The 18,749-nt window shown below is 42.2% G+C and overlaps 1 protein-coding gene across 1 annotated transcript in view; it reads right to left on the reverse strand.

The window, feature by feature from the left end:
• si:dkey-165o8.1 overlaps positions 1-7,456 on the reverse strand; it is an 88,531-nt gene extending 81,075 nt beyond the window's left edge. Inside the window, exon 1 of the mRNA XM_088650857.1 lies at positions 7,218-7,456. The gene's annotated coding sequence lies outside the window, so the exon portion shown is untranslated. The remainder of the gene's footprint in view (positions 1-7,217) is intronic.
• Positions 7,457-18,749: the final 11,293 nt, after the last annotated feature.

Raw genomic sequence — 18,749 nt, forward strand, 5'->3', positions numbered from 1 at the left:
AAAAAACTTCACCTGATGGGAGTGAAGAAAAAAAACCTTGAGAGAACCAGACTCAGTTGGGCACGACCATTTTAATTTCTCCGCTGGCCAAAAGTCTTGTGCAGAACTTCATTCGCCGTGGTTTATGCTGGAAGATGGCCTCAATGAAGACTCGTCTGTCCCTGGAGCGTCGCTGGAATCAGACTCATGTTCTCCACTCCCCACGACCATCAGCGCAGCAGCAGCTCAGGATATGGCCTGGTCCCGGATATGGAATCCTTGGGATCATCACGTCGCTGGTCTTGGATCCAATCAGTGACTCCGCCTAATCTGAGGACCTCGGGATGAGTATCCCCAGGTGAAAATAGAGAATAAAGAGAATAATTAGCGTAGCTGCTGTTCATAGTGTATATAAGCAAGATGTAGAAGCCAGTGTGGAACCTGCTAGGTGATGCACTGAGTGTATGCTTTACTAAACAGATAGGTCTTTAATCTAGTTTTGAACTGGGAGAGTGTGTCTGAGCCTCGGACATTACCAGGAAGGCTATTCCAGAGTGTAGGAGCCATGAAAGAGAAGGCTCGACCTCCTTTACTTGATTTTGCTATTCTAGGTACTACCAGAAGCCCTGAATTTTGAGATCTTAAGGAGCGAGTTGGTTCGTAGCGAGACAGAAGGTTGGTTAGATAAACAGGAGCTAGATTATTTAGAGCTTTATAGGTGAAAAGTAATATTTTAAATTGAATACGAAACTTAACAGGCAGCCAGTGTAAGGAGGATAAAATTGGGGTTATATGATCATATTTTCTAGACCTGGTCAGAACTCTGGCTGCTGCATTTTGCACTAATTGAAGTTTGTTAATAGAGGATGCTGGGCAGCCAGCAAATAGAGCATTACAGTAATCCAGTCTCGAAGTCATAAAAGCATGGACTAGCTTTTCTGCATCTGAGATGGATAGCATATTTCGTAATTTAGCGATATTTCTCAGATGAAAGAAGGCAGTTTTTGTGACATGGGATATATGGTTTTTAAAAGTTAGATTGCTGTCTAATATGACACCCAGATCTTTTATAGTAGAGCTAAAGCTAACTTTGTATCCCTCTAATTGTAAATTGAGTTGCGAGATCTGCTGTGTACAAGATTTAGGCCCAATAAGTAATAATTCTGTTTTGTCTGAGTTTAAGAGAAGAAAATTGTTGGTCATCCAGTCTTTGATGTCTTTGATACACTCAGTTAGTTTAGAAAGTTCAGACGTCTCGTCAGGTTTAGTGGAAATATTGTATTGTTCTGAACATTTTGAGAAATTACGACAAAAAAGGGTGTCAAACATCTGTAAATGAGTGATCATTATATAATCAAAACCTTTCATTAAAGCTGTCCTGTTCTCATCTTACAGCAACTTAGACAAGCTTTTACAACCATTTCAATCACTGACTACTTGATATACAAGCACAGCATCAATAAACACACTGCCTTAACTATGTGTTTTAATCTATGTGAATAAAGACAGATTAAACAGATATATTGATTAAATAGGAGAGTGATCACCAAACACCTTCACTAATAGACAGATAATACAGTTAAACTCAAATGAGGAGCTGCAAACAATAAACAATAAACAAACTGCAAGAACTAGGGCGACACGGTGGCTCAGTGGTAACCACTGTCTCCTCATAGCTAGAAGGTAACTGGTTCGAGCATTAGCTGGGTCAGTTGGTGTTTCTGTGTGGAGTTTGCATGTTCTCCCAGTCTTGCCGTAGGTTTCCTCTAGGTGCTCTGATAAGTAGGCGGTTCATTCCGCTGTGGTGATCCTTGATAACAATCAGGGACTAGGCCAAAAAGAAAATGAATGAATGAACATTTCAGTGAAATTAAAACTGTTTTGGCTTCAGTCCTGACTAATCTAATGTATAAACACACTTATATTATTGAACAGCATCTGATAGACAGTAATAATTCATCAGAGAGATCTGTAAGGGGTGTACTCATTTCCATTTCCATCTGTAATTTTATTTTATTAGTCCAATACTGCTTTAAATAATAATAATACTGTATGCATGCATCGTCAAAAAACACTCTCATTGTCTTATAATATGCATTTATTGTTACATAATTATCCGAACGATGGGCATCACATTGGCGCAGTGGGTGGCATGGTAAATTGTCCTAATATATGAGTGTGAATGAGTGTGTATGGATGGGCTGCAGCTGGAAGGGCATCCGCAGTGTAAAACATATGCTAGATAAGTTTGTGGTTCATTCCACTGTGGCAAACCCAGATTAATAAAGGGACCAAGCCAAAAAGAAAATAAATGAATGAATATCTCAAAGACTCCTATATGACTTGTTCAGTGATTTATTTGTTCCCTAACCCCTCCTTAGCACAATGCTAATCTGCACTGATTGGTTCGATGACCCAGTCTGTTGTAATTGGTTGACTGTGTTCAGCGCAAGACAAAGAATCACCCTCCATGGCTTATCAGCAATTTTGAAGTAGCCAGAGTGCAGAGTGTGTGTGTGAGCCCAATGCAGGAGTGTGTTAAGGCAATGCAGTTAAACTCCAGCATATTGCTCCATACTTAATCATGACACACATTCAGTATTAATCCACACTGCGGCAAAAGCTGAACTATTTTTAAATTTAAAAGCCACAAGTGTGTAGGAACAGCTGACGGTGGCCATAGCAATGACAAACGGCAGAGAATCGCGAGCTCGTTTAAATCCGTAAAAGAAGTGGCACACCTTACGTTTTCAACTTGGCTTTAGACGTGAAATGAGAATGTAAAGAGTTAACCTGATACAGTACAAGCCACGTGGAGCGGTTACAAGTAACAAAACACAATTAAATACATCATTTGCAAGCTAAAGTAAACAAAGAGGCAGCCATTTTAAACCCACCAACTTACACTTGTGAAATGGAGGAAGAAACTTGTCCATGAACTGTGTACTGTAAAGTTCCTGCCAAGCTCTGACAAAGTCCCTTACATCAATAGTCTTTACTGATCCTTCCTTTAACAAACAGCTAACGAATCCTCCTTTGTAAGAATGTAGATTACTGAAGCACTCATCAGAAAAATGACGGGAACACAGCACAAGGCTGGAGCTATAATGCTGACTCTTCACAGCCTCATCTTTGCGTAGGTAAAATAACACAAACTTTCCCTCACTCTTCAGAGCACAGCGTCTTTGAGACATGATTCAGCCGGGATCTGCTGCAGTGTGTGTCTTCCTCTTTTTCTTTCTACAGTGTTTGTGGGCAGGGCCGGGGGTTTCAATTTTCGCGGGTCTGCGCGCACAACAAATCAGCGAGGCTTGAGTTCCATATCAATATCATGTCTACATGGCTAAAGATTTGTTACCCCAATATTCATTTGATCAAATCAACTCTTTCATAGATGACTCAATAGTTTTAAACACTGTGCACTTTCAGATTTGAGCCTTAGCTGAATATTTCACCTTAGAGCTTTGGTACACACTTCATGGAAGCTCATTTTCAAAAACCCATGACATGAGCTCTTTAATTCACTGCTTTGTCCTTCCTCATCATTTTCTTGTCAGCTGAAGATTTTGCTAAATTCTTTACTGGTAGGACTGAAACCATTAGTGGTACATTTATGGCCTGTATCCACCGTGTACTATGCTACACTTTTACGGCCATTTCCACTGTCAAAGGGTACCTAAAAGCAAACCGTACCATTTCACTTTATGGTCACTCTTTGTAAAGGGTTCCAACAGGCCCAAAGGGTACCATAAGGCGGAGCTAGAAGCGCAGCTGAACACTATTGGTTTACAGAGATACGTCTCGCAGGAGAATGAAAACAAAGCGCCATTTTTAAAAACACAGCCGAGACGATACATCGTAATAATATATAACTTTAGATATAATAACAAGCCATGATCTAACAAAGCTCAAACAAACCTTGTTGTCATCTTGGTGTACAGCCACAAAGCCAAAAAGAACAAAATCTGATGTTTTATGACGACGTCTAAAAGTGTGAACGGGTTCACTTTCTTCACAGAGCTTGTGATCGCATCTATATTTGGAATAATGAACTACTTGAGCTCATATTAATAAGGTGCTTGTGATCATTGAAGCTCTCTGAGATCTGATCCTTTCAGAACGAGACAAACGCGAGACTGAAGTGTGAAAAAAACAAAGGATAAGCCGGAAAAAAACAGCAGCAAATGAAGCGTCTCCAACCTAAAACATGACCAAACTGGCATATTTAAATATTATCATCACCTTCTAAACTATTATGAACTTGGAATGATGGAATTACATTCTAACAGGGGTTACACATGCTGCTGAAGATTACAGACACTTAGGAAAGGTTTGCTCTGACTTTGGGCTATATTTCGTGTTGTTTTTGAACCCAAAAAAAGGACTAAATGTCTGCTGTGTGTGTTTTTTTTTTTCTGTAATTATTAACATATTAGAGACTGTAAGGGTCTGTATGTGTTCATATTTGTTCATTTATTTATTTTATATAGTTGCAGACGTTACAGTAGGCTATTTCACACTGTCAGTGATCTGCAGTTATAATTAAATCATGTTGATAGAAAGGTCAGTAATGAACATTTATACAGTATTTATGTGTGTAAAGCATCTGTTTTGTGAGAAGAGTTTCTCATAATGATGCGTGAACAACCCATACGGCTTTACTGTAGACATTTCCTTCAGTAAAAATCATGTTGTATGAAACGTTCTGTCGTATCTTACACCACCCCACCTCTTAGCTGCTTAGTTCCACTCCTACTGCAGATATATCACTCTTTTCCTCCCTCACAAAGCCAGAAAAGTCCAAAGTTTTCTCAGGGCAGCGTACAACCTGCTACCTGGACTCATTACCTAAAGCATGAAACTAACTACGTAATAAGCAAACAACAAACAAATGCACACACATTCACTCACACACACAGAGGCAGTTCAGAGGATGCAAAATGAGTTGACAATGTCCCAAATTAATTCTAATACTTCTTACAAGATCTTAGAATAACACCTGCGAAACCACAAAAGCAGAGATATGGCTTATCTTTAACTGCTTAAGATAAATGTGCACAAGATCAGCAAGAGACAACATTAGTTTGTGTTACTTGCGCCCTTTTTGCTGAAGTCGAATCTCCCTCGCCGGCTGGCCTTGGGGAAACACGGTGCTCCTGATTGGGTGGTTTCTTGCTTCGATGACGTCTTTGGGATTGACACGCTCGTGAATGGTTGTTGTCCTGTGTTACCGAGGTGACGGACTGCTGAGAGTCGGTTTGCGGAAGTTCGTGCAGCTTCGGGAGTCCCGAAACTTAAGAGGTTTGCGTAGAAGTTCGTGGTGACCCAATCTCGTGGTGGCGCGGTGTCCGGAAGGCGAAAGGGGGCAGAGAGCAAAAGCATGCGCAAGCTAGCTGATGCAAAAAGCAAAGTTTCTTTGTTGCCGGGCGTTTTTAAGTGACCTGGTCTGGTTTGTCCCAATGGCACTGTCTACCAATGAGCAGTTGCCATGAAGGGCGGGGCCACGCCCCGTACTGACGTAGGAAACGTCAACAATTGACAGACTGCATGTAGATTTCACGTGGTAGAACTCTTGCAAGATTGAAACTATCCTACTTCAAACGTTACAAGAAGAATACTGTTTGTACTACTAGTTTTTCATTTACACCAACGTATTGCAAATGTCACTAGCTTTCGTTCAATACCAGACATCATACATTTCAGACACATACAGATTATTTTACTCTGTTATAAGGGTTAAAACAACACATTGATTAACCTAGTTGATTGGAATAAACAGCATATGAGGAACATTATGGCATATTATTCAAAGATACATCTGCCTTAGTTCTAACATTAAAAGATTGTCTTTCATTCATATGCATTTATGTTTCTAGAGATTTCTTTGTCTCTACGAAATCGTGCATCTAGAGGATGTGCCCAAGGCAAGCACATGACCAGGAGTCATTTAAAAGTCTCGTGATACGGTTTCCGCTGAAGATTCTGTAAAGGCCATTGTTTTTAATTTAATTGATTTTATTAATCATTGGCTAGTTAGCCAAAGGGAACAGAACATCTGCGGAGAAGTACTGGTCAGCGGAACTTGAAATCAATTGGCGCTCTGTTATCCTGATGGTATAAGCCCTCAAGCTAGTTCAATGAATGGGACAATTGGAGATGCCCAAGATTTCAGATTCAACTCGTGTTGACCACTGCAATATGCCAATGAGTTCCTTCAACTAATATTCCAACAATGGCAACAATGGAGGTCAATAATTTTGACCTCCAATAAATAAGAAAAAACATTTTTATTTATTTTCATTTCATTGTACTTTTGAAAACTTTTCTCAGAGGAAAACCACACAAATGCAGCGAGAACATGTAAACTCCACACAGAAATGCCATCTGACCCAGCCGAGGGTCGAACCAGTGACCTTCTTGCTGTGAGGCTACAGCACCAACTTCTGTGCCTCTGTGTCGTGCTGGTTTAATAGTATTAACAGATATTGACTGACAGATAGTACAGGTTTAACAGCAGAAAGTTGTTTATCATCAGAATCAGTTAAAGCAGAAACACTTCAGGCAAACAAATGAAACCGGTCTGACTGCTGAAACTCTTCAGGGTTTTCAGCTCATGTATTGACACATAAGATTGTGTGACTCCACTGTACTGTAAATCACCATGGTCAGATAAAGACACTCAGCTCTTCTTTTCTACAAATTTACACCCATAAAACAAACTAAATGCATTATTGAATACTGTTATTGCAGTTTGAGTTTTCGGCATTTTAGAGATTCTGTAAGGGCTCACTCACAGTATGCTATCCGAATTTTGTGCCAGGCCTGTTTTCCTGTACGTTTAAGAAGTATGAGTGCCCTGACTTGGGCTCAGATATGGTTAAATTGTCCGGCCCTGGCCCGGTTGGAAGAGGTGTGCCAGAGAGCGGTTCATTTGAGCGAAACTGAGGCTGAGGCGTGACATTTAAGGGACTGTTTCATAAGGATTTATAAATCTTTCTTACTGTTAAATGAACACAAACTGTCGTAATTTATTAAAGACGCAAACCCCTTACTGTACGACAGCTGGACCTCCAGCAAACCTCCTAAATCCTGCAGCAGGAGGACTTTATGATTGTTTATGCCAAAAGTGGCTGATCTGTTTGGCGAATTATTCGACTGTATGTTCACTGCATATCAAATGAATAAAAAGATATGACTACAGAAATGTTCACTGTGCTGAGCGAGAGCACTGTGGACACAGATTTCAGTATCAGAATGAGAAGGTTTTTGCTTTCTGTGATCCTCTTCCAGAAACACACTCGACATGAAAAAGGTGTAAATGAAATCCTCAGAATGTCTTCAGCTCAGCAGTAAAGTCTCAGAAACACAAAGAGATGATCGACGGATAATCAGACGACACTCATAGATGATATAAAGCACAGAAAGAGCAAACTCTCACCTCAAATGCCTGCAGATCTGTCTGTTCCTCCGCTGAACTGTTGAGCTGAACAACACGTCTGAAAATTCTTTCACTTCTGAAAAACACAACAAACTTGTTTGAGATATGAGGAAATAAGCCGTCAGATGAAAAACACGGACACACAAGAAGATAAGAATAGAAGATAGAAATGGAGGCTTTGCTCAGCTAGTAATAGCAGTGTTGACAGTACAAAAATAAAGCAGTCACTGTGATATAACAGGTCACTTTTCCAAATGTGCTATATATTGTGCTTGTTATAATCTCAGTGACACAAGTTACCATGAGTGAATTTTAGCCCCAGTTAAGTCGTGTGTTTTATATTGTCCCTGGTGGGAAGTGTGTAGAGTTTAAAAGAGTAAAAGTAGCACAATAACAATGATGAAGCTGTTCAAAAGGCTTCAATAAGCTGCATTTTAGATACGTTTCAGACAGTATTGATCTCTGTAACACTACAGCAGAGCCAGACACAGCTTCATCTCTGCAGGATGGCAGACATGTTGCTCAGCTTTTGAGCTTATTTCAGCTGATTTCATCTCAGCCTGTGACTGGAGTCAGTTGAAGTGTTTGTGTTTGTCTTCAGTGATTCTGCTTATTAACAGCAGGTCTTCATCATCAGTGCTCGATTATCATTTAATTGTCTGATTAACTCAATGTAGAGAGGGAGCAGCTTGTGCGCTGATCTGAGGTATGTTTAGCAGATTCTGGACAATAGACAGCATAATATATAAAACAAACCAGGCAATGTAACACCCCCACCAATATCTTTTCAAGCATCAACCAACGTCTTGGAAATAAAAGCTCTGTACAAACCAAATACTCATGTTTATCTGTTTACTCTACAGCACAATAATCTCTCGAAAGCTCTGCTGTTTAAACCTTTACAGTATACTGGATATTCAAGATCTGTTCTTCATCATTATCATCAGGTTGATACAGTCCTGTCCTGTACTTTTGAGCATTGGTGAATGTCCTAAAGCACATACAGGATGATCTATGCCAGGGGTGTTAAACTCAAGTCCTGACAGACTCAATAATCTGACAGGCTATCAGATAAACCACTGCTGGACCTGGGTTATAAGAGAATATCTGTGTGGAACTGATCTGCAAACTTGATTTGATCCCAGTGATCGTCTCTCTGTTCTATTAAATGATTAAAACACATTACAGATGAGAATCTGACTTTAATATTAGATAAACTCTAGGAAACACTTCAAATGCTGAAGGAAAGTCAGACTTTCTGCTGAATGTTCACCCTGTCAGACGATGTGTTGATGAACACAAACCTCTCGCTGCTGAATGTAGAGCCTGAATGAGTTCAGATGAACTGTTGTGATGGTCTGCTGTATTTGATCATAGCAGTACAGAGTACAGTAAGTGTCACGGTTGCAGGTTTGTGCGCTTTTCCGGAGTGTATGTTTGATCACGTGGGTTTGTTTTGTTTTGGTTGTCCATGTGTATTTGTTATGCTCACGTGACATGACGACTATCAGCGGGGCTGATTACTCACCAGCTGAGGCTCATTATTAGCCCTATATCAGGGCGACGTTTCTATGTCTCATTGTCAGTTCGTTACATCTGTTCTTATGTGTGTTATCTGTGCTCAGGCCCCTGAGGAGATATTTCTGGACCCTGTTTTTTCCTGTCTGTTCCTGCCCTGTGTTCGTCGTCCTCCTAGCCTGTCACTTCCCTGTTTGTTTATTTTGACTTGGTCAAATAAACCTTATTTTCACTTGCATTTGGATCCTATTTTGACTCTTATTTTTGTTGAACGTGACAGAACGAACTGACCTTATTATGGATCCAGCGAGTGCATCCCAAATCTCCGAGTTCGTCTCGCACAGCAACGCCAGGATAGACCGTCAGGATGAGGCTTTGGTCACCTCGTCACAGGCGATCCAGGCTCTGGTCGGCCAAGTGTCGCTGCTTTCCTTCCAAGTCCAGCGGTTGATCGCTGGAGCTGCACGGGCTGACTCGGCATCGACTCCGGAGGTGACACCGCCAGCGCCTTCGGTTGTTGGTCGCTCTGTTGAACCACGCCTTCCACCCCCGACCTGCTACTCTGGGGAGCCCCTCTTGTGTCGATCCTTTTTGTCCAAGTGTTCCCTTTATATTACGCTGCAACCATCATTGTTTGCCACCGAAAGATCCAAGGTAGCGTTTGTCATCACGCTTCTTTCAGGCAAGGCGGCCCAATGGGGAACTACAGCATGGGAACAAAAGTTACCATGCTGTGCTACCTTCGACCTGTTCTCCACAGAGTTAAAGAAGGTCTTCGATCGAGCCGCCTCCGGGAGAGAGGCTGCCCGAGTTCTTGCTGAACTCCGCCAGGGGAATCGCAGCGTGGCGGAGTACTCTATAGAGTTCCGGACCTTAGCCGCTGAATGCGGCTGGAACGCGGAGGCGCAATGGGACATGTTTTTGCACGGATTATCTGACCGGCTTCAGGATGAGATCTATTCGTTAGATCTTCCTAAAACTCTTGACGGGCTAGTTGACTTAGCCATCCGGGTTGACACTAGACTGCGCCGTCGAGAGAGTCGCCTGCAGCAAGACGGGTTTTCGGAGCTCGTCCCTGACTTTCCGGTCCTGACTGCGACAACGGAAGTGGTTGACCCGGAACCCATGCAGGTGGGTAGATCCTGCTTGTCCGTGCAGGAGAAGCGCCGACGGAGATTGGAGGGACTCTGCCTCTACTGTGGTGGGGCGGGGCATCGGGTGGTTTCCTGTCCCGTAAAAGACAACACCCATCAGTTGGCAAGAGGTTACTGATGGGTGAAATTAATATGGACAAATCCTCTACGTCTGCTACTTTACTGCCCGTCTCTTTATCATGGGGTTCCGGAACTCATAACACACAGGCGCTCGTCGATTCCGGGGCGGAAGGAAACTTCATTGACTCTAGTTTCGCTTTCAGTTTCAAACTTCCGGTTATAGCACTATCACAACCCATTGCAGTACGCGCACTCAGTGGACTTTCCCTTCCCACTATCACCCACTCCACCAAACCCATAAAACTGATTACGTCTGGAAATCATGTTGAACACATTTCATTTTTTTTAACAGACTGTTTCAACTCACCAGTGGTTTTAGGTCATCCTTGGTTGATTCTGCATAAACCCCACATTAATTGGGGCCTTAATTCTGTATTCTCGTGGAGTGAGAAATGTCATGAGTCTTGTCTTTCGTCTGCTCGTTCTGCTGTCTCTTGTTCTGTGTTTCAGGAGGAGCGCATGGACCTGTCAAACGTGCCCAGTGAGTACCTCGACCTGAAGAGAGTGTTCAGTAAGTCTCGAGCTGCTTCTCTGCCTCCTCATCGTCCCTATGACTGTGCAATAGACTTATTGCCAGGTACGTCTCCGCCTAAAGGCAAGTTATACTCTCTTTCTATTCCTGAGAGGGAGGCCATGGAGAAATATATTTCTGATTCTCTAGCGGCCAAGATCATACAGCCCTCTTCTTCACCGGCGGGGGCGGGGTTCTTTTTCGTGAAAAAGAAGGATGGCTCTCTTAGACCCTGCATAGACTATCGAGGGCTGAACAGCATCACGGTGAAGAATACGTATCCTTTGCCATTGATGTCTTCAGCGTTCGAGCGTCTGCAGGGGGCTTCGTTTTTCACGAAATTAGATCTCCGTAACGCATATCATTTGGTTCGCATGAAGCAGGGTCATGAGTGGAAGACTGCGTTTTTGACCCCCAGGGGGCATTTTGAATATTGCGTTCTTCCGTTCGGGCTTTCTAATGCTCCTGCGGTCTTCCAAGCACTCGTAAATGATGTGTTGCGAGACATGATAGATCAGTTTATTTATGTCTACCTGGATGACATTCTGATTTTTTCTCGTTCTCTCCAGGAACATGTGCAGCACATCAGGCGAGTGCTTCAGCGGCTGCTAGAGAATGGGCTTTTTGTCAAGGCGGAGAAATGCGTGTTCCATGCACAGTCTGTTCCCTTTTTAGGACACATTGTGTCAGTCGAGGGGGTGCGCATGGATCCAGAGAAGGTTCAGGCTGTGGTAAATTGGCCAATTTCGGAGGCTCGTAAGGCGCTGCAGAGATTTCTAGGCTTCGCTAATTTTTACCGGCGATTTATTCGCAATTTCAGCCAGCTCGCCGCCCCTCTGACGTCCTTAACCTCCGCCAAGACTCCCTTCAGGTGGTCGAGTGTAGCACAGGCTGCATTCACTAAACTGAAAGGCTGTTTTGTTTCAGCCCCCATTCTGGTGACACCTGATCCAGCCCGGCAGTTTGTGGTGGAGGTTGACGCGTCAGAAGTGGGGGTGGGCGCTATCCTGTCCCAGCGCGCCGTCTCGGATGACAGAATTCATCCGTGCGCGTTTTTCTCACATCGATTATCTCCCGCAGAACGTAATTACGACATTGGTAATCGGGAGTTGTTGGCTGTCAAACTCGCATTGGAGGAATGGCGTCACTGGTTGGAGGGTTCGGGGGTTCCCTTTATCGTTTGGACCGATCATAAGAACCTCGAATACATCAGGTCTGCCAAACGACTTAACTCCAGGCAGGCTCGGTGGGCATTATTCTTCGGACGTTTTGACTTTACCATTTCTTATCGGCCGGGTTCCAAAAACACCAGACCCGACGCGTTATCCCGTCTTTTTGATTCTTCCGAGCGCAATCCGTCTCCTGAGCCCATCGTTCCCCAGAGCATTTGTATTTCTGCAGTGACATGGGAGATCGAGAGCAGGGTCCGCACAGCCCTGGATGGGGTAACGCCCCCGGCCGGATGCCCACCCAGTCGTTTGTTTGTGCCGGAGGAGATTCGGTCTCACGTCATTCGGTGGGGACATTCCTCCAAAGTGGCTTGTCATCCGGGGGTGAGTCGTACTTTGTTTTTGGTTAAACAGCGATTTTGGTGGCCAGCTATGGCACGGGACATACGCGAGTTTGTTTTGGCCTGTTCTGTTTGTGCTGTTTCTAAGACTTCTAATCGCCCTCCTGCTGGACTCCTTCAGCCGCTGTCAGTGCCTTCGAGACCCTGGTCGCACATTTCACTAGATTTTGTCACTGGTCTCCCGCCATCCAGTGGCAATACGGCTGTTTTGACCGTAGTGGACCGGTTCTCGAAGGCTACTCATTTCATTCCTCTGCCCAAATTACCCTCAGCCAGAGAGACAGCGGATGCTGTCATTAATCACGTCTTTCGCATTCATGGCCTCCCGACGGACGTGGTTTCTGACAGGGGGCCCCAGTTTGTCTCTAAATTTTGGAGAGAATTTTGTCATTTATTGGGAGCGACTGTAAGTCTTTCTTCTGGTTTTCATCCTCAGAGTAACGGACAAACAGAGAGGGCCAATCAAGATCTCGAGCACATGTTACGTTGTTTGGTTTCCCAAAATCCCTCCTCTTGGAGTCAGCAGCTCCCATGGGTGGAGTACGCACACAATTTATTACCAGTGTCGGCTACGGGCCTCTCTCCGTTTCAGTGTAGTCTAGGTTACCAGCCACCAGCTTTTCCCAGTCTGGAATCCGAAATCGCGGTCCCCTCCGCCCACGCCTTTGTCCAGAGGTGTCGACGCACTTGGAGCAGGGCCAGACAGACCCTCCTCCAAGTGGGTGCGCGCACTAAGGCTAAAGCCGATCGCCACCGGTCGAAGCCTCCCGTTTACGTCGTCGGTCAAAAAGTGTGGCTTTCAACTAAGAATATTCCATTGCGTTCCGTATGTAATAAACTTGCACCTAAATTCATTGGCCCATTCACTGTCATCAAGATCATTAGTCCGGTGGCAGTCCGCCTTAAACTTCCTCCAGCGTACAGGAGAATACATCCCGTGTTTCATGTTTCCAAATTAAAGCCCGTTTTTCATACGGCAATTAACCCGCCCACACCGGTTCCCCCCCCGCCGCGTCTCGTAGATGGGGAGACCGTTTATTCGGTTAAGCGTATTCTGGACTCGAGACGGAGGGGGCGAGGATTTCAGTACTTGGTGGACTGGGAAGGTTATGGTGCGGAGGAGAGGAGTTGGGTTCCTGCAAAGGACATACTGGATCACTCTCTTATTGATGATTACAATCGCCAGGTAAGCTCTTCTGGGAGAACCAGGAGGTGCTCTTAGGAGAGGGGTAATGTCACGGTTGCAGGTTTGTGCGCTTTTCCGGAGTGTATGTTTGATCACGTGGGTTTGTTTTGTTTTGGTTGTCCATGTGTATTTGTTATGCTCACGGGACATGACGACTATCAGCGGGGCTGATTACTCACCAGCTGAGGCTCATTATTAGCCCTATATCAGGGCGACATTTCTATGTCTCATTGTCAGTTCGTTACATCTGTTCTTATGTGTGTTATCTGTGCTCAGGCCCCTGAGGAGATATTTCTGGACCCTGTTTTTTCCTGTCTGTTCCTGCCCTGTGTTCGTCGTCCTCCTAGCCTGTCACTTCCCTGTTTGTTTATTTTGACTTGGTCAAATAAACCTTATTTTCACTTGCATTTGGATCCTATTTTGACTCTTATTTTTGTTGAACGTGACAGTAAGGGTTATCATGTGTCTGTAGAAGCAGAGATACTGACAAACACAGATCTGGAGATCATGGAAACACTGCAATATTTACAGCTCAGAGGATGTGGAATCAGACAGGACTGATGATGATGATGATGAATAATAGTGCAGCAGACCCTCACTGATGATCCTGATATCAGTCACAGCAGCTCATATTAAGCTGGACTCAATAAAAGACTTTCTCTAGCTGATTTCACTGAATATACTCTATACATGCTGTGATGTTTGTGTCTTCATAAGTGTGCAGTTTTACTGTTTCAGGATCAAGTATTCTGTGGAAGAAGGAGGCAGTCCTCCAAATAAACCTGTTTTGTAAGTGTTGTGCATTCCTCGACAGGTTTCTTCATGTTTCTCAGTACTTCCTTTAGCAGAAAACACAGATGAAAACTCAACTTTAATGACACACGACAGCAGCTCAATGTCCCGCTCTTTATTAGTAATAAAACACTGGGAAATGCAGCAGAACATCAGTCAGACTGATGAACTCAAATAGTCTTCATTACGGCTCCTTCTCAATTCATTTTACTCAAGTTTAAGTAACAGTTTACACTATTAAATACTGGCTTATTATCTGCCAATTCAGAAAATATTAACACTTGATTAGGGCTTATGAAGTGTGATCTCATTCTACATTCCTAATCCTACCCAATGCCTAAACCCAACTGGGTCATTTCTACTATTCGGTGCCATTTGAGTCCCCGAGACATAATATGGCACAGAATATTTATAAATAAATAAATAAACCCTTAAAGCTTGTCTGACAGGATTATCCCATTCCCACAACAGAACACAATGATACGCACTCTAAATGAAATGAAATTTAAAATAATTACTCTGATTTCAGCGCAAGTAGCTCAATCGTCATGTCTCAAGTCATGCTCATGTTCAGTTACTAATATAACTATAATATATTAATATATATATATATATATATATATATATATATATATATATATATATATATATATATATATATATATTAGATAAAAATCTAATAAATGCTAGACTTTTCATTGATCTTGTATTGTCATATATTTATTAATCTCACCAAATGCTATTTTTTTTTTAAATAATTAAAAATATATGGATAAAATCTTTAACCCTCATGTCTTGTTTATATCTTACCCCTGTAGTGTTCCCGGTCTGTTTTAACTGCTCTTATATTAGCACAAAAAAATAAAAAAATAAAATAAATTTCACCACCAAATCTTTCTTCAACATTCTTTAGCTGTGAAGAAAGTAGCTGTCTCAAAGTAGTGTAGAACATGAATTTTTAGAATTAGACATAAAATAACTGCAGTGAAAATACAAATAGGTGCTGACGATGTTTACAAAATGAACTATAGATGACATAAATCAAAACACTTTGTTTTATTACCAATAGACAGTTGGCTAAAATAACAATCTCAGGATCTGACCAAAGAAATTGACATTTAAATCCATCTGAAAGATATATCAATGAGTACAGTGCAAAACAAACTGTGTACTTTCCTGTGTACTGCGTGCTCAAATTTTCAGTGCTTCAATTGGTCTAGATTAGGCAGGGATGTCAAACTCAATTTCCAAAGGGCCGCAGCTCCGCACAGTTTAGTACCAATCCTAATTAAACACACCTGATCAAACTAAATGAGTCCTTCAGGCTTGTTTGAAACCTACCAGTAAGTGTGTTGAAGCAGGGTTGGAACTAAACTGTGTAGGGCTGCGGCCCTCCAGGAATTAAGTTTGACATCCCTGGTGTAGGGAATAGAGACTGAGGGTCTGGATGGTGAGTATGGACACAGAGTAGCACTAGTTATACTTTGTTAATTTTGAGTAAGATGCTAATGGTCTTATCCAATAAAATAATTGATGCTAAGCTAAAATTGCTCCTGCTACACCCAGAGATTGGCAGAAAGAAAGAAAGAGAGAAAGAAAGAAATTAGAATGGAATTAACTTATTCAATAATTAACTTAATGAATTAGCCACCAAACTGACAAAATGTAAAATGTTTTCTTGTGAGATCAGGCTGGAGGATTGGCACAAGCATGTAAAAGAGTGAGAGATGCATGTTCAGTGCTTGTTCAGTGAGTGAGTGAGTTAGGGTGGTGTGTATGGCAATGTTTTCTGTCTGATGGTTGAATATAGTCTGTGGACCCATTCATTTCTTATGGCGGACACTTTTGACCGGGATCACTACAGGTGTAACAAGGTTGATTAAAACACTCAAAATTCATTGAAAGAGGTGATCATCGCTTTTAAATGTTCAAGTACATAGTGTGGAGGATATCATAAGGCCTTGAGGCAATCAGACATAAAACAAAATACTTATGAGTGTTTTAAGTTGTAAATCGGTAAGATTTGACCCAAACATGACAGGAAGGTTAAATAAATGTCTGCAACACAGGCTCATTCTGAAAACGTAGTTCTATGTACATTTCTGGAGACTGCAAATTATGTAGCCAGAAGTATGTGTGGCTGCAATTACTTTTTTAAACGAATGATACCGGATGGTATGACGCAGTTTCCTTTTTGCGCTTACTAGCTGACCGCTTACCTGCATGTGGCTGACTTTCCCGCTGTAACCTGTTTGTTCCGTTAGCTCATTATGTATGTTGGTGGACGCAAAGAGGAGTTGACCACGATGACAGGGTTTGAGTCCATTGAAGAATGGTTCCATAAAATGGGACAAAAACAGAATCCAAAAATTAAAATAAACAAGCAAATAACAGGTTGAGAATGTGGTAAAATCTGAAAACGTGGTAAAAATTAGGCGAGGGCTTTTCTTTTTTCTGGATTGCTTGTTTTCTTGGATTGAAAATTGTTGGTTGGGTTTAGAGAAGTGGGTGGGCGGGTCAATCGTTAAAATTGGTTGGGTTTAGGAAAGGAGGAGGGTGGGTCAGTCGATTGGTCGGTCAGTCATTCAGTTAGTCAAAAAGTCAGTCGACAGCAGCATCTGAATGATTTACGTGAGAACAGGAGAAGCAAATGGCAATCAGGAGAGAAATTTAAAATCTCAAAAAGCATTCGCAGCGTCCTCTCGTGGATTCACAAAAACAAAAACTGCAAATATATGTATCTGCCAGGACGTATTTTATGGCCTCCATAAACGTGTATAGAGGTACATTTTCAGAATGAGCCTGGGTTTAATGTGTGTCCCTGAGATGAATGTCCCACTACTTTAATTGTAATTCCCATTAAAACGCCCCGATTGCTCCTCTAGTAACTTGATTCTCAGGAATTATGCTTTTATCTTCTTTTATTTTCTGCATTTCAGAGTGGTTTTCTTTTGTGGTAAAGCATAATACATCCACCCTGTTACGCATATTTATAAAGGAGACAGTATGTTTGTTGTAGATTTGAGAAATACCGTAAATAAACTTCTTTCAAATCTTCCCCAGGTCATCATGTGCTAGCCGTTTCACCATATTAGTAATGTCTGAGTTTTGCAAAAAAATGTCACTCCTGTTACCGTCCACCCTGTTACTGATCTGCTTAAATATTGCACTACATCCATGGTATTGCTATTTATTATTATGAACTTATTAGAAACAGTCAACGAAGATCAGTTTAACCCATGTGCATAATTTTGTCAGGAAATGGCACCCTCGTCTGCTGCATAAAAGCAGAGATGATACAGAACACATCAGGGTGTAAACCAAAACAAAAATGTAAGTTAAAATATGAGTTTTTTTTTACATTATCAATTATTATTACATTATACTCTTAAACAATTTATAGTGATGCATAAAATATATATTTTTATGATACATTCAAATGTCTTTGTATGTGTGTAAATATTACACTACATTAACTATTTATTTTAAACTCTTTTTAAAAGATATGAGAATGTCTTCCTTTAACAATTGAAGGAAGTGGAGCACTGGATGCTGGAAGGAAAAAGGAGTGGAAGACTTCTACACTAAAATGAAGCAGAGCACTCAACACTGAAGGAAGAGAAGAAGTGGAAGATTAAATGCTAGAAGGAAGCGGAGCACTCAACACTAAAATGAGTGAAGGAGCAGAAGACTCAATGCTAGGTAGAAGCAGAGCACTCGACGCAGAAAGAAGAGAAGGAGCAAAAGACTCAATGCTAGGTGAAAGCAGAGCACTCAACACAGAAAGAATAGAAGGAGCAGAAGACTCAATGCTAGGTGGAAGCAGAGCACTCGACACTAAAAGAAGTAAAGAAACAAAAGACTTAATGCTAGAAGGAAGCGGAGAATGGCCCCGGCAGGTGTCGAAGCTCTGGCTCGGGGTAACAGTCCTACAGGAGTCAGAGCTGATGGGGCTAGTCTTAGGGGGGAAACTCCTGCGGGAGTCAAAGCTGGGGAGTGAAGGCCTGTGCAGAAGGAAGACTAAGGCCCAATCCCAATTGTATTTTGTACCCCTTCCCCTTCCCCTTGGCCCTTACAACTGAGGGTTAAGGGGAAGGCCTCAAAATTTACCTCTAAGAATGGGGACAGCACTACAGTACCTACACATGTCTACACATGTCCTCGCAATTTCTTGCTTCATATGAGATCAGACGATCACGACTGCTGTAGTGATTTCAGTTGTGTTATTTTTTTGTATTTATCTTTAGGAAATCACTGAAGGCATGTATTATGTTATCATAACGATCAAATGTGGCAATAAGATAGTAATACTGTGCATTTAACACAGTGGGCATACTCATCAATGTAAACACACAGCTTTAACATTACAGCAGACACTGTAAAAAGCTCATTGACAGCCACTAGACTTTTCTGACAGGATATTCCAGTGTCATCGAGTGTCAGAATGTTGTGGGGCTGCTGTACAGGGGTTATGATTAGGG

Source organism: Danio rerio, chromosome 4, assembly GCF_052040795.2.
Source record: "Danio rerio strain M-AB ecotype USA chromosome 4, GRCz13ab, whole genome shotgun sequence".
Taxonomy (NCBI): Eukaryota; Metazoa; Chordata; class Actinopteri; order Cypriniformes; family Danionidae; genus Danio; species Danio rerio.